Consider the following 15,070-nt stretch of genomic DNA (forward strand, 5'->3'; position numbering starts at 1 on the left):
ACCGCTTACATGGCTCGTTCAGACCCTTGGCATTCAGTGAGGCAACTACAACAGAGGCCATAGTGAAGACAGAGGAGGCCTGTGGGCCCAGAGCAAGAGGACATCCAGTCTGGAAAGCCACGGACGGAGTAAGGAGAAGAAAGGGAGGAAGGAGGACAAAGGGAAAGTCAAAATAAAAATAAAAGGCATAACAAATGAGACAGTAACACAACCCAAATAACAAAGAATGTCTCCCCATGGACAGGGAGCACGTGACCCCACCCAGCATCTGACACAATGGAGATCCTTTTTCACAGCGGCGGACAGCCGGGATCTATCAGAGGGGGGCTCCTGTGGGGCCACCGGGGGTGGAAAGGAAGGGGGTGAGGGAGAGGACATAATCAGTAACATAACTGACAACAGTGCAGACATATAACCCCCGCATAACTAACAGTGCATTCAGTGCTCTAATGCACAGCTCGTAACCTGCATCTCATGCAGGCAAGGTAGTAAAGCATAGGGTCAGGCCCAAAACCCATGAGAACGGGGCAGTGGGCCAAGACCTAAAATAAGTCCAAAACCAATGGACAAACGATGAAAATTCAGCTCAGACAGAGCCAGACAGAGTTCCTACGTCCTGGGACCCAGCAAAGTCACAGAACATTGAACTCAGTGAAGAGTGAACAAAAGCGCCTTCAGCGCCTCCCGGAACCGAGTCAGGTAACAGGTGCTTGCCTTTTCCTTGTTTCCCAGCTCTGGAAGGTGAAACTTGCTGCCACGAATCTATACCCGGAGGGGTAGGCAGGGGATCCCCTTGATCAGCCGGTATCCACGAGGGAACTGTGATGGGTTCAATCCCAAGAGGGCCCCAAATAGCTTTCAGGTCACCCGGGGTCCGCACCGTATACTGCCTCCCGTTTTTCAAGATGGCCAGACCGAAGGGATAGAGCCATCGGAATGGCGTAGCTGTGGCTTTAAGGGCCTCTAGGAGCGGCTTCACGATGCGCCTCTTGGCTAAGGTGGAGGGGGCCAGATCCTGAAAGAATAGGACTGGGGTCTCACCATACATAATGCGGTCGGCCTCCCTTCCCGCCTTGAGCAGTGCAGCAGTGTCCACGTAGCTTAATATGCCGCAAACAACATCCCGCGGCAGCTCACCAGGTTTTGGCTTGGGCCTTAAGGCCCTGTGGATGCGCTCGATCACAATCGGAGCTGCTCTCTCAGCTCCCAGCAGGGAGGAGAAAATTTCGCATGCGACTGAATGAAGCGCGTCAATCGCAATATTTTTGGGTAGGCCGCGGATGCGAATATTTTGCCGCCGGCTCCGGTTCTCCTGATCCTCTATGCGCATCAGCGTGTCGTTTAGCAAGTCTCTGTGGGTTTGCAGGGCTGCACAGGTCTTACCCTCATGCACCAGGATGGCTTCCTGTGCTAGCTCCAGGGACTCCACACGATTCCCAATCTGCCGCAGGTCTCCTTTTATCTCCTCCAAGTCCTTTTTAAGAGGTGCAAGAGCAGATTCCAGGATGTCCCTGAGATCTGCTTTGGAAAGTGAGGAGCTATTTCGCAGTGGTCTGCAATCTGATACATCAGAAGTGCTTCCTGCCTCTGAACCTTCCTCTGCTTCTGAGAGCTGCCGCGCCCTCCTGGTTGTTTCAGCAGCAGGAGTCCTGGACTGTTTCTTGAGGTATTTATCCATCTCCGGTTGCCTGGAACGGGCCCCTGTCGGCTCTGGACTCAGTCTCAGAGTGTCGATCCTTGCCTGGTTTCCCCATTGGCACCGAGTAAATATATAATAAAAGGGGCTATAATAGCTGCCAGGGAGAGGAGCTCAGGAACAAGCAACAATTCAGCTCCAAGGTCAAGCTACGCCCCCTTCAAATTGGTTTCTTGAACATGACAATGAGTTCACTGTACTAAAATGGCCCCCACAGTCACCAGATCTCAACCCAATAGAGCATCTTTGGGATGTGGTGGAACAGGAGCTTTGTGCCCTGGATGTGCATCCCTCAAATCTCCATCAACTGCAAGATGCTATCCTATCAATATGGGCCAATGTCACAACCAGACAGAAGCTCTGACAGAAGCCTTTCAGAACCTCCTCCTTGAGTTTTCTTTGTTTTGGTTTTCAGTTCCTCATCTCGTTAGTCTCTCTCAGCTGTCATGTAGTTGGACTGATTGCATCCCTTTAAATTCCTCCCCATAATGCATTAGTGTGCGGCTTATACAACTTCCTGGAGTGTGTGTGCATGCTGTTCCTATTTCCCAGTCTTCTACAAGATAAGTGCTGTACATTTATTTGTGATTTTCTGTTTGCTGGATCCCAGATGACCCTGACCCCCTACGTGTCTAGTGTAGGGAGCCGGTGGTCGTGTCCCCTCACTATTGTAGGGTGTTTAGGTGTTATATAGTCGAGGTACGAGGATATGCGACCATCCACCTTTGGGGTGTTCGCATAGGCTGAGCAGTCAGGGAGAGTGCCAGGTCTCATGCAGGGGTCTCCCTTTTGTTCCTTAGTTTTGGATCCAGTGAGTCATAGATTCTTTTGCATTGTCTTGTTTCCTGTACACCTTCCGTGACATTATAAGCCGCCTAAACCGTCTTAAGCATGGATCCGGTTTTACTTTTGGCTGAACGCTTCCAGGGTCTTTCATTGGAGGTAGCTGATCTCCGTAAGATCTCAGTTTCAAGTGACCGGTTCAGCTTGCGTTCATGGAGTTTGTTCTGAGCCTAAGATCTCGCTCCCGGATACGTTCTCCGGGGGTAGTGAGAATTTTGTGCGTTTTGGGCAATAAAGATACAGTCTTGTTTGGCTGTTAACCCTTGCTTTGTTAGTGGGAAAAATTGGTTAAAATTGAAAATTAGACAAAAAAATGAAATTCACAAATTTCATCCCCATTTGCCAATAACTCTTGTGCAACACCTAAAGGGTTAACGACGTATGTAAAATCAGTTTTGAATACCTTGAGGGGTGTAGTTTCTTAGATGGGGTCATTTTTGAGTGGTTTCTATTATGTAAGCCTCGCAAAGTGACTTCAGACCTGAACTGGTCCCTAAAAATTAAGTTTTTGTAAATTTAGGAAAAATTTCAAGATTTGCTTCTAAACTTCTAAGCCTTATAACATCCCCAAAAAAATAAAATATCATTCCCAAAACAATTCAAACATGAAGTAGACATATGGGGAATGTAAAGTTATCACAATTTTAGGGGGTATTACTATGTATTACAGAAGTAGAGAAACTGAAACTTTGAAATTTGCTACATTTTTCCAAATTTTTGTTAAATTAGGTATTTTTTGGTGCAAAAAATAATAATTTTTTGACTTCATTTTACCAGTGTCATGAAGTACAATATGTGACGAAAAAACAATCTCAGAACGGCCTGGATAAGTCAAAGCGTTTTAAAGTTATCAGCACTTAAAGGGACTCTGGTCAGATTTGCAAAAAATGGCCTGGTCCTAAGGTGTAAAAAGGCTGTGTCCTTAAGGGGTTAAGACCTTGTCTGGATTTCAGGGAGCTAAACAGTATCACTATTCGTGACCCTTATCCGCTTCCTCTGATCCCGGACCTGTTTAACCAGGTTGTTGGGGCTAAAGTCTTTTCCAAATTAGACCTAAGAGGGGCATACAACCTGGTCAGGGTCAGAGAAGGAGACGAATGGAAGACGGCCTTTAATACCCCTGAGGGCCATTTTGAGAATTTGGTTATGCCTTTTGGTTTGATCAATGCCCCAGCCGTTTTTCAGCATTTCGTGAACAGCATTTTTTATCATTTAATGGGAAAATTTGTATTAGTGTATTTGGATGACATTTTGATTTTTTCTCCTGATTTCAAAACTCATAAGGAACACTTACGTCAGGTCTTGCTCATCCTGCGGGAGAATAAATTATACGCGAAACTGGAAAAATGTGTGTTTGCGGTTCCAGAAATTCAATTTCTGGGGTTTCTTCTCTCCGCTTCTGGTTTTTCGCATGGACCCCGAGAAGGTCCGCGCTGTGCTTGAGTGGGAGCTTCCAGAGAATCAGAAGGCGCTGATGCGTTTTTTGGGCTTTGCCAATTATTACAGAAAGTTTATTTTGAATTATTCCTCTGTTGTTAAACCACTCACTGATATGACTAGAAAGGGGGTCGATTTTTCCTCCTGGTCGGTAGAGGCGCGTAAGGCCTTTTCTAATATCAAGGATAGTTTTGCTTCCGCTCCCATCCTGGTACAACCTGATATTTCTTTACCCTTCATAGTTGAGGTTGATGCTTCTGAGGTGGGTGTGGGTGCGGTCTTGTCTCAGGGTTCCTCTCCTGCCAAATGGCGACCGTGTGCCTTTTTCTCGAAGAAACTCTCCTCCGCAGAGAGAAATTACGATGTGGGAGATAGGGAATTGTTGGCCATCAAGTTGGCTTTTGAGGAATGGCGCCATTGGCTAGAGGGAGCCAGACACCCTATTACCGTGTTTACTGACCATAAAAATCTGGCCTACTTGGAGTCAGCCAAGCGTCTGAACCCGAGACAGGCCAGATGGTCTTTGTTCTTTTCAAGGTTTAATTTTGTTGTCACGTTCCGCCCTGGGGTTAAGAATGTGAAGGCAGATGCCCTGTCACATTGTTTTCCGGGAGGTGGGAATTTTGAAGACCCGGGTCCTATTTTGGCTGAAGGTGTGGTGGTCTCTGCTCTTTTTCCTGAATTGGAGGCAGAGGTGCAGGCAGCCCAGTCGGAGGCTCCTGATCTTTGTCCTCCTGGGAGGTTGTTTGTGCCTCTCGCTTTAAGACACAAGATTTTTAAGGAACACCACGATACGGTCCTTGCTGGGCACCCGGGGGCAAGAGCCACACTGGATCTCATCGCTCGGAGATTCTGGTGGCCTGCGCTTCGTAAGTTGGTTGAGGGTTTTGTGGCAGCCTGCGAGACTTGCGCTCGTGCCAAAGTCCCTCATTCACGGCCATCAGGTCCTCTCCTTCCCTTACCCATTCCTTCCCGTCCTTGGACACATCTGTCCATGGACTTCATAACAGACCTGCCTCGTTCCTCGGGGAAGACTGTGATTCTGGTGGTGGTGGACCGTTTTAGCAAAATGGTGCATTTCATCCCTTTTCCTGGTTTGCCCAATGCTAAGACGCTGGCACAGGCATTTATTGATCACATTGTCAAATTGCATGGTATTCCTTCAGACATAGTCTCTGATAGGGGCACGCAGTTTGTTTCCAGATTCTGGAAGGCTTTCTGTTCTCGCTTGGGGGTTCGGTTGTCATTCTCTTCTGCTTTCCACCCGCAGTCGAATGGCCAGACAGAGCGCGTCAATCAGAATCTGGAGACATATCTGCGCTGTTTTGTGGCGGAGAATCAGGAGGATTGGTGTTCTTTTTTGTCCCTTGCTGAGTTTGCTTTAAATAACCGTCGTCAGGAGTCCTCTGATAAGTCACCATTTTTTGGTGCATATGGGTTTCATCCGCAGTTTGGGACTTTCTCGGGAGAGGGGTCTTCTGGTTTACCTAATGAGGACAGATTCTCCTCGTCTTTGTCATCTATTTGGCAAAAGATTCAGGATAATCTAAAGAGCATGAGTGAGAGATATAAGCGTGTGGCAGATAAGAGACGTGTGCCTGGTCCGGACCTGAATGTTGGTGATCTGGTGTGGTTGTCTACCAAGAATATCAAATTGAAGGTTCCCTCCTGGAAATTGGGTCCTAGGTTTATTGGGCCTTACAAGATCCTGTCTGTCATCAATCCTGTTGCCTACCGTCTTCATCTTCCTCAGACTTGGAAGATCCATAATGTTTTTCATAAGTCCTTATTGAAACCTTATGTTCAACCCATTGTACCCTCGCCTTTGCCTCCTCCTCCGATTATGGTTGATGGGAATCTTGAATTTCAGGTCTCTAGGATTGTGGATTCTCGTCTTGTCCGCGGTTCTCTCCAGTACCTCGTTCATTGGGAGGGTTATGGTCCTGAGGAGAGGATGTGGGTCCCAGTGACGGACATTAAGGCCTCTCGTCTCATCAGGGCTTTCCATAGGTCCCATCCTGAGAAGGTGGGCTCTGAGTGTCCGGAGTCCACTCGTAGAGGGAGGGGTACTGTCACAACCAGACAGCTGAGAAGCTCTGACAGAAGCCTTTCAGAACCTCCTCCTTGAGTTTTCTTTGTTTTGGTTTTCAGTTCCTCATCTCGTTAGTCTCTCTCAGCTGTCATGTAGTTGGACTGATTGCATCCCTTTAAATTCCTCCCCATAATGCATTAGTGTGCGGCTTATACAACTTCCTGGAGTGTGTGTGCATGCTGTTCCTATTTCCCAGTCTTCTACAAGATAAGTGCTGTACATTTATTTGTGATTTTCTGTTTGCTGGATCTCAGATGACCCTGACCCCCTCCGTGTCTAGTGTAGGGAGCCGGTGGTCGTGTCCCCTCACTATTGTACGGTGTTTAGGTGTTATATAGTCGAGGTACGAGGATATGCGACCATCCACCTTTGGGGTGTTCGCATAGGCTGAGCAGTCAGGGAGAGTGCCAGGTCTCATGCAGGGGTCTCCCTTTTGTTCCTTAGTTTTGGATCCAGTGAGTCATAGATTCTTTTGCATTGTCTTGTTTTCTGTACACCTTCCGTGACAGCCAACATTTCTAAAGAATGCTATCAGCACCTTGTTGAATCAATGCCACGTAGAATTAAGGCAGTTCTGAAGGCAAAAGGGGGTCCAACACCGTATTAGTATGGTGTTCCTAATAATTCTTTAGGTGAGTGTATATATATAATATATATATATATACAGTACAGACCAAAAGTTTGGACACACCTTCTCATTCAAAGAGTTTTCTTTATTTTCATGACTATGAAGGCATCAAAACTATGAATTAACACATGTGGAATTATATACATAACAAACAAGTGTGAAACAACTGAAAATATGTCATATTCTAGGTTCTTCAAAGTAGCCACCTTTTGCTTTGATTACTGCTTTGCACACTCTTGGCATTCTCTTGATGAGCTTTAAGAGGTAGTCACCTTAAATGGTCTTCCAACAGTCTTGAAGGAGTTCCCAGAGATGCTTAGCACTTGTTGGCCCTTTTGCCTTCACTCTGCGGTCCAGCTCACCCCAAACCATCTCGATTGGGCTCAGGTCCAGTGACTGTGGAGGCCAGGTCATCTGGCGCAGCACCCCATCACTCTCCTTCATGGTCAAATAGCCCTTACTTTCAAAGTCTTCCCAATTTTTCGGCTGACTGACTGACCTTCATTTCTTAAAGTAATGATGGCCACTCGTTTTTCTTTACTTAGCTGCTTTTTTCTTGCCATAATACAAATTCTAACAGTCTATTCAGTAGGACTATCAGCTGTGTATCCACCTGACTTCTCCTCAACGCAACTGATGGTCCCAACCCCATTTATAAGGCAATAAATTCCACTTATTAAACCTGACAGGGCACACCTGTGAAGTGAAAACCATTTCAGGTGACTACCTCTTGAAGCTCATCAAGAGAATGCCAAGAGTGTGCAAAGCAGTAATCAAAGCAAAAGGTGTCTACTTTGAAGAACCTAGAATATTACATATTTTCAGTTGTTTCACACTTTTTTGTTATGTATATAATTCCACATGTGTTAATTCATAGTTTTGATGCCTTCCGTGTGAATCTACAATTTTCATAGTCATGAAAATAAAGAAAACTCTTTGAATGAGAAGGTGTGTCCAAATTTTGGTCTGTACTGTATATATGATGAATTATTTTATATTCAAAAGTTCTGACAAATCCCATCCCCCCCCCTTCTTCCCACATTAGTCAAGGATCCCCTTAAGACCTAACTGGGAAAAGGTCGGAAGAATTATCATGTTTATCAATATATTTTACTTTGAAAGAGGTTACCCCCTTTCCATCCATCCTGATGAAGAAGGGTCTTGTCTTTTTCAAGACCCTTCTTCAAGATCAATTTTTCATCCGAGTCTTTTGTCGTATCATAAAGTTAATCCTGGAAAAGTATATTATCTTAGAGGTCCTGTGTCCAATGGTTTTAGCATGTAAGAAAAAGCAAAACTTGGCACCAAATCATGCTTTTATTGCTATGACTTTGCTCCCATGCACAATGTACCAATTTGGTACCTTTCCCAAGCTAAAATGGGGATATCCGGTATCTTCATCCAGTGAATGTCCTTGGATCCAATTTCACAAAGATTTTCGGCTTTACATTCTTCTCCTCTGTCAATACGAATTCTGGAACATCGGTAGCATGATTCCTGCCGAAGGATCCGGTTCGCTGACAGGTTCCGTCTTGAACGGGATGTCACGGATCAACACCATCCATACAACGGCTGCATCTTTGGTTGTCATCATCGTCTCGGTGGAGGTGGATCATGTCTTGGTTCAAACCGTCCTTTTTCTATAAAAGAAAATGAGTATGAATACATATTATTTAATATTTTGATATATACAGTTTCCCTAGCGTTGCTATGAAAAATACTTTGCAAGGAAACACCAAATCGGAACATCTGTGAACTGAGAGAAATCAGACTATCCTTATTCATTCTCTTATTCAATATCACCTTCTATGATTCTCAGTTGTGACCTTGGGTGACACACCCGCAATTGATTCACATGGACCCACTTCTCTATGAACCCCGCTTTCTAATCAATTTTCACCTTGTATACCACAGGTGACATTTTATCAATGATGTCATAAGGACCTTTCCTTGATGGGAGGAATTTCCTCTCTTTTACCCAATCCCGGGCAAAATTGTAGATATGCACTCTATCTCCTACCTCATATTCCTTCTTGGTGGTCTTTAAATCGTAATAAGTCTTGTTACGGCGGTTTTCCCAAGATTCTTCTGCGCGAAAGCAAACACATGTTGAAGATACTTACGAAGGTCCTCCACATACTGATGTGTCGTGGCTGCATTGATCAGGTTATGATCTGATGTGCGATACAACAGATGTTTCGGAAGTATCATTCTTCTTCCCGTCATCAGCTCGAAGGGCGACATCTTGGTAGCTGTGCTTGGAGTAGCTCTAATGGCCATGAGCACTAACGGTAACTTTATGTCCCAGTCTTTACCTGATGTTGACAATAGACTGGTTATAATGCCCAACGGATCCACTAGATGCTGGACGATAGGCAATATGTAATCTCTGTTTTGCCCCCAAGATCTTCCACATCTTCGCCATTACCTCACTTACAAAGTGTGATCCACGGTCTGAATCGATCCTTAATGGTAACCCAAATCTGGAAAATACATGGTTAATCAACAAAAAGGCACAGATCTCGGCTGTGTTATTGCTGGCCGGTAGACACTCTACATATTTGGTAACCACGCAAGTGACTGTCAACATGTATTTATTCCCTCGAGACGACCGGGTAACAGGACCAATAAAATCTATTTGGATATCAGACCATGGTAATGAAAAACCCTTTTTCTGAAGCAGAGCACGATGTGTTGGACCTTGAGGTTGAAATGTAGCACACACCAAACAACCTTGACAGTAAATCTGGACATCCTTCAACATATGAGGCTGTCACGACCATGGTCATGGTCGTGACTCCTTGAGCCGCATGCAGTTGCCCGCGGTCTGGTCTTGTTGTCAACCACAGGTGAGGGCTGTTAGTATGTTGCCTCACGTGTGGTTGCCGCTGGCAACATAAGGTTGTTGGCAGTGGAGTAGCCTGAGCTGGTTGCTAGGCGGCTCGCTGTCTATGCATGCGGTTGCCTCTGCAACGTGTGTTTTTATGTGTGCACTTTCTTTGTTTGGTGTGCACGGGATTAAGTTGTATGTACACTTCCACTTTAAGTGGCTACCTTACCTTGTCTGGTGTTGGAAGGGTTAACTCCCTTCCTAGTGTGTGTCTGTGTGGGTGTGGCTACTTGGGCTATTTAGCTTCTGCTGGATGCCTGAAGCTGAGGGGTACTCCAGCCATGCTGTATGCTGGAGTCGTCCTCCTGGTCTTCTTATGCCATCTATCCAGTGAGGGCCACCCTTGTGGTCATAGACGTTAAGATGTTAAGAAGACGTTAAGGTGTTAAGAAGACGTTAATTAAGATGTTAAGAAGATGTTAAGATGTTAAGTTTATGTTCTTGTGGTGTCTCACCTTATTGCAGCTATGGTTTCCTGGGTTCCTGTGTGATGTGTGGTGTGTGCTGTGTCCTTTTATGTTGGAGTGGACATCAGCACTTGTGCATTGGTTCCAGGCTGTGTGTCTGTGGCAGGTAGGTGGTGGTACTGGTTTCACTTACCTGCCATTGCCATATGCTGTATATGTCCCCCTTTCCTTGCAGCTTGGCCAGTGAGATTCCTGTTCGTCCGTGTTGTGGAGGAACAGGTCGTCTTACCCTGCTCCTAGTCCAGGGATTTCCTGAGGGCTAGTAGGGACCCGAGGTTCCGGAGTATGAGCCCTCCTACCATCTGGGTTGGCTCATATGGTTAGGAGTCAGATTCAGAGTTAGGGACGCTTTAGGAGGTGACCTGCTCCCTGATCCTGTTGTCCTGGCCTAGCAGCGACCCATTATCCCTTTAACATCGCACGGTGGAGGGTTTCTTTAACATCGCACGGTGGAGGGTTTCCCCCACTCCTCACCGTGACAGAGGCCAATAGGCATAATCATGTAGTAATTCATATGTAATCTTCTCTCTACGATGACCACCTGTAGGCGCACCATGGGCATGCTGTAACATCAAACCTCTAAACGTAGTGGGAACTACCCATTGTTGAATACCGTTTTTAGAGGTTCTCATCAATAACCCATCTTGAATACTAAATTGGGATTTGGTATTCATAAGTAGATCTTCCTTTTGGCCATAATCATCTTCCGATATGGGATTATTATTAGGATCCTCAATATGTTTATAAAAGATTCCTAATATAAGATCTTCCTTCTGGCTTTTGATCAGATCCTCACTGGTAGATTGTTGGCTCCATTGGGCTACACGATTTTCAGTTTGGACCTTAGCCTGTTGTCTAGTGATAGCATCAATGGGAATCATCTCTAATAAATTATCTATATCCATGTGGTCACCATTTATGGCTCCTTGTTTAGCCAGTTCATCAGCTAGGTCATTAGCCTCTTTATATTCTGGGTTTTGGAATGATCTTTAGTCTTTTTCCAATAAACGGTTAAACCATTACCTTGGACCAATTCATCTATGGCACAAAACAACTTGGCATGTTTCACCGGTTTATTGTTGGACCGTAACATGTGATTCCTCTTCCATGTGGGCATATATTCTACAAAACTGTTCCGGACATAATTTGAATCAATAACTATTCTTTGATATTGTTCTCTATAGCAATCTTAACAGTTTGGTATACAGCAGCTAATTCTGCTACCTGGCTACTTTTAGCACCAATACTGTATCCCACTGAAATATTAGGAAATTCATCTGTCCAAGTAATGCCAATTCCTGCCACCAATTTTCTCTCATCCCCTACCATAGTGTGATAAGCACAACCATCTATATACACACAGGGGAGTAGAGAACAATTATCTTCATCATATACTTTGTAAGGGGAAGATTTTTGTTCCTCTAGAAAATAATCTACCAGCTCTTCTTTATGATAATGAGCTGCACAATCATGAAGTTCGGCGAGTCCTTGGGCTGCTGGACACTTTTTATTTTGCTTATACCAAACTTCCAACGGCCATCCTTGTAAAGACAAGGTCCAAGCAGTAATTCTGCTATTAGACAAGTTACCATCCCTAATTGTCTCACTCTGTACGTATGTAGGGGTTGGTGGGCCGTTTCAACAATGATTTTCTCACCCTGAATAAAACCTCTAAAGTTTTGAAGTGCCCAGACTGTGGCTAATAAAGCTTTTTCACAATCGTTAAACTTTATTTCTACCGGTGACAGGGACTTACTTGCATAAGCAATAACTTTATGCAATTTATCCTGTTTTTGACGGCACTGATACTAAGGTCTGTAAAACCAGTTTCCAGATAAAAGGGTTTACCCCCCTCGGGATACGCTAGACATGGGGCTTGGGTGAGTCTCCTTTTAAGCTCTGTCATGGCTTGTTCCTGATCCTCCCCCCATGTCCATGGTACACCTTTTTTTAACAATGTTAACCCTTTCATGACCAAGGGTCATTGATGCCCCATGCGTCACTTTATGTGGTAATAGCTTTGGAACACTTTTATTTATCCAAGCCATTCTGAGATTGTTTTCTTGTGACATATTGTACTTCATGATAGTCATAAATTTGAGTCAATATATTTCACCTTTATTTATGAAAAAATCCCAAATTTACCAAAAATTTAGAAAAATTCTCAATTTTCAAAATTTCGATTTCTCTGCTTCTAAAACATTAAGTCATACCTAATAAAATATTTATTACTTAACATTTCCCGTATGTCTACTTTATGTTGGCATCATTTTGGAAATGTAATTTAATTTTTTTAGGACGTTAGAAGGCTTAGAAGTTTAGAAGCAATTCTTAAAATTTTTAAGAAAATTTCCAAAACCCACTTTTTAAGGACCAGTACAGGTCTGAAGTCACTTTGTGGGGCTTACATAGTGGAAACCCCCCATAAATGACCCCATTGTAGAAACTACACCCCTCAAGTTACTCAAAACTGATTTTACAAACTGTGTTAACCCTTTAGGTGTTCCACAAGAATTAACGGGAAATCGAGATGAAATTTCAAAATTTCACTTTTTGGGCAGATTTTCCATTTTATTTTTATTTTTTTCTTTAACACATTGAGGGTTAAAAGCCAAACAAAACTCAATATTTATTACCCTGATTCTGCGGTTTACAGAAACACCCCACAGATGCCATGTCCCATTTAAAGCCCCCCTGATGCACCCATACAGTAGAAACTCCCAAAAAGTGACCCTATTTTGGAAACTAGGGGATAAGGTGCCAGTTTTATGGGTACTATTTTGGGGTACATATGATTTTTAATTACTCTATATTAAGTTTTTTGTGAGGCATGGTAACTGAAAAATGGCTGTTTTGGCACAGTTATTTTTTTTTTACAAGATTAATCTGACAGGGTAGATCATGTGCTATTTTTATAGAGCAGGTTGTTACGGACGCAATGATATGAAATATGTCTACTTTCTTTGTTTGTTTGTTTCAGTTTTACATAATAAAGTATTTTTGAAAAAGAAATTATGTTTTTGTGTGTCCATTTTCTGAACGCCATATGTTTTTTATTTTTCTGCCGATCGTCTTGTGCAGGGGCTCATTTTTTGCAGAAGGAGTTGAGGTTTTTATTGGTACCATTTTTGGGTACATAGGATTTCTTGATCATTCATTATTACACTTTTTGGGCAAGGTAACCAAAAAATTGGCTGTTTTGGAACAGTTTTTATTTATTTATTTTTACAGCGTTTATCTGAGGGGTTAGGTCATGTGGCAGTTTTATAGAGCAGATCGTTACGGACGTGGCAATAGCTAATATGTATACTTTTTCTTATTTATTTATTTAAGTTTTACACAATAATAGCATTTCTGAAACCAAAATTGTCTTAAATAGGGAATCATCTTTTGTGGGATGAGGTGACGGTTTGATTGGTACTATTTTGGGGGTCATAAGCCTTTTTGATCGCTTGCTGTTGCACTTTTTGTGATGTAAGGTGACAAAAATGGCTTTTTTGGCACTGTTTATTTAATTTTTACGGTGTTCACCTGAGGGGTTAGGTCATGTGATATTTTTATCAAGCAGGTTATTACGGATGCGGCGATACCTAATATGTACACTTTTTTTTTTTTCACTTTAACACAATAATAGCATATTTTAAATTAAAAAAATTATGTTTTAGTGTCTCAATTTTCTAAGAACTATAGTTTTTTTTATGCTTTCTTTTGCAAAGCGTCCGGTTGCCATGGCAACCAATGGGAGCTGCCATCGCAGCGCGGCAGCCCCGATGGTGGAGAGAGGGAGCCCCCTCCCTCTATTAACCCCATGGATGCCGCTGCCGCGGCATCTATGGGGTTACAGCAGAGTGTCAGCATAGAGCTGACACTCTCTGCTGATGGCGGCGGCTCAGGAATGGAGCCGCCGCCATCACACACAGCAGGGGGCAGCCTTGAAAAGGGGAACGTGGGGGTTGGGGGGGTATGGCCAGCATTGAGGGAGGCTGAGGCAGCGCAAATGGGGAGGAGGAATGTATGGGGCGGGGAGGGGGCGGACCGCATCAGGGCAGGCTGCAGGAATGTGGATGGGAGCGGGGGGAACTTCATAAGGGGCAGGCGGGGACAAGGGAGGGGCTTGGAGGCGCACAGATCGGGGGGCACGAGGACACTACCTGATTTCAGGCTCTGATCTGCAGAGTGCAGATCAGAGCCTGAAACCGGCATTTTAGCACTGCCGCGATCCGATTGGTTAGTCTGCATAGACTAAACAATCAGATCGATTGCCGGCAAGGGACCAATCAGAGTGGCCCCTTGCCGGCAATCGATCCGACATTACTAGACTGTATGCTGTCCGTGACAGCTTTGCAGCGCTTGGATTAAAGAGCTGGCTTGACGTTTATACATGCGGTAGCTGCACGGGGCATGTGCAAATATCACGTATATAAACGGATTACAGTCGGGAAGGAGTTAATAACGGTTGACTGATCTCTGCATAGTTCTCAATGAACTTACGTGAGTAATTCATCATACCCAAAAATGACCTCAGTTCACTGATATTGGTAGGCGTTTTAGATTTCATTACAGTCTCCATCTTTTCCCATTAGGGGATTCAGGCCTTCAGAGGTAACCTCATGTCCAAGGAAATTGACCTTGGTTCGACACCACTGGGCTTTCTGTAAAGAAATTTTCACACCTGCCTCTGCACATGCCTAATCTCTTGGATATGCTGGTCAAATTAGGTACTTTTCATCAAAATGTCATCCACGTACATCAAGCTTCCTCTTTCCGTGGCATCAGGCATAGCCTTATGTAAAAACACCGCAAATTCATGACCTAAGTTTATGTATCCAAACGGTATTCTGGTCCAGGCAAACTGTTCCTTACCAAAGGTAAATGCCAATTTATGTTGGTCTTCAGGACTTACCTTGCTAGTCCAAAACCCTTGAGCGCAATCTAATGTGGTAAAGATCCTGGAGTCTTGCATTTGTACCAAGCATTGGTCTATATATGGCACGGGCCAGCCGGACATATATACTCG

General features: G+C 44.2%; 1 protein-coding gene and 1 non-coding gene across 2 annotated transcripts in view; one reads left to right on the forward strand and one right to left on the reverse strand.

Annotated features, from left to right (window-relative positions):
* The window catches only part of UNC93B1 (unc-93 homolog B1, TLR signaling regulator), a 143,187-nt gene that overhangs the window by 75,202 nt on the left and 52,915 nt on the right, over positions 1 to 15,070 (forward strand). The gene's annotated exons all lie outside the window — the stretch shown is intronic.
* On the reverse strand, positions 13,885 to 13,970 carry LOC121006175. The gene has a single exon (XR_005780042.1). It is a non-coding gene; the product is annotated as a small nucleolar RNA SNORD71 (small nucleolar RNA).

This window comes from Bufo bufo, chromosome 6, assembly GCF_905171765.1.
Source record: "Bufo bufo chromosome 6, aBufBuf1.1, whole genome shotgun sequence".
NCBI lineage: Eukaryota > Metazoa > Chordata > Amphibia > Anura > Bufonidae > Bufo > Bufo bufo.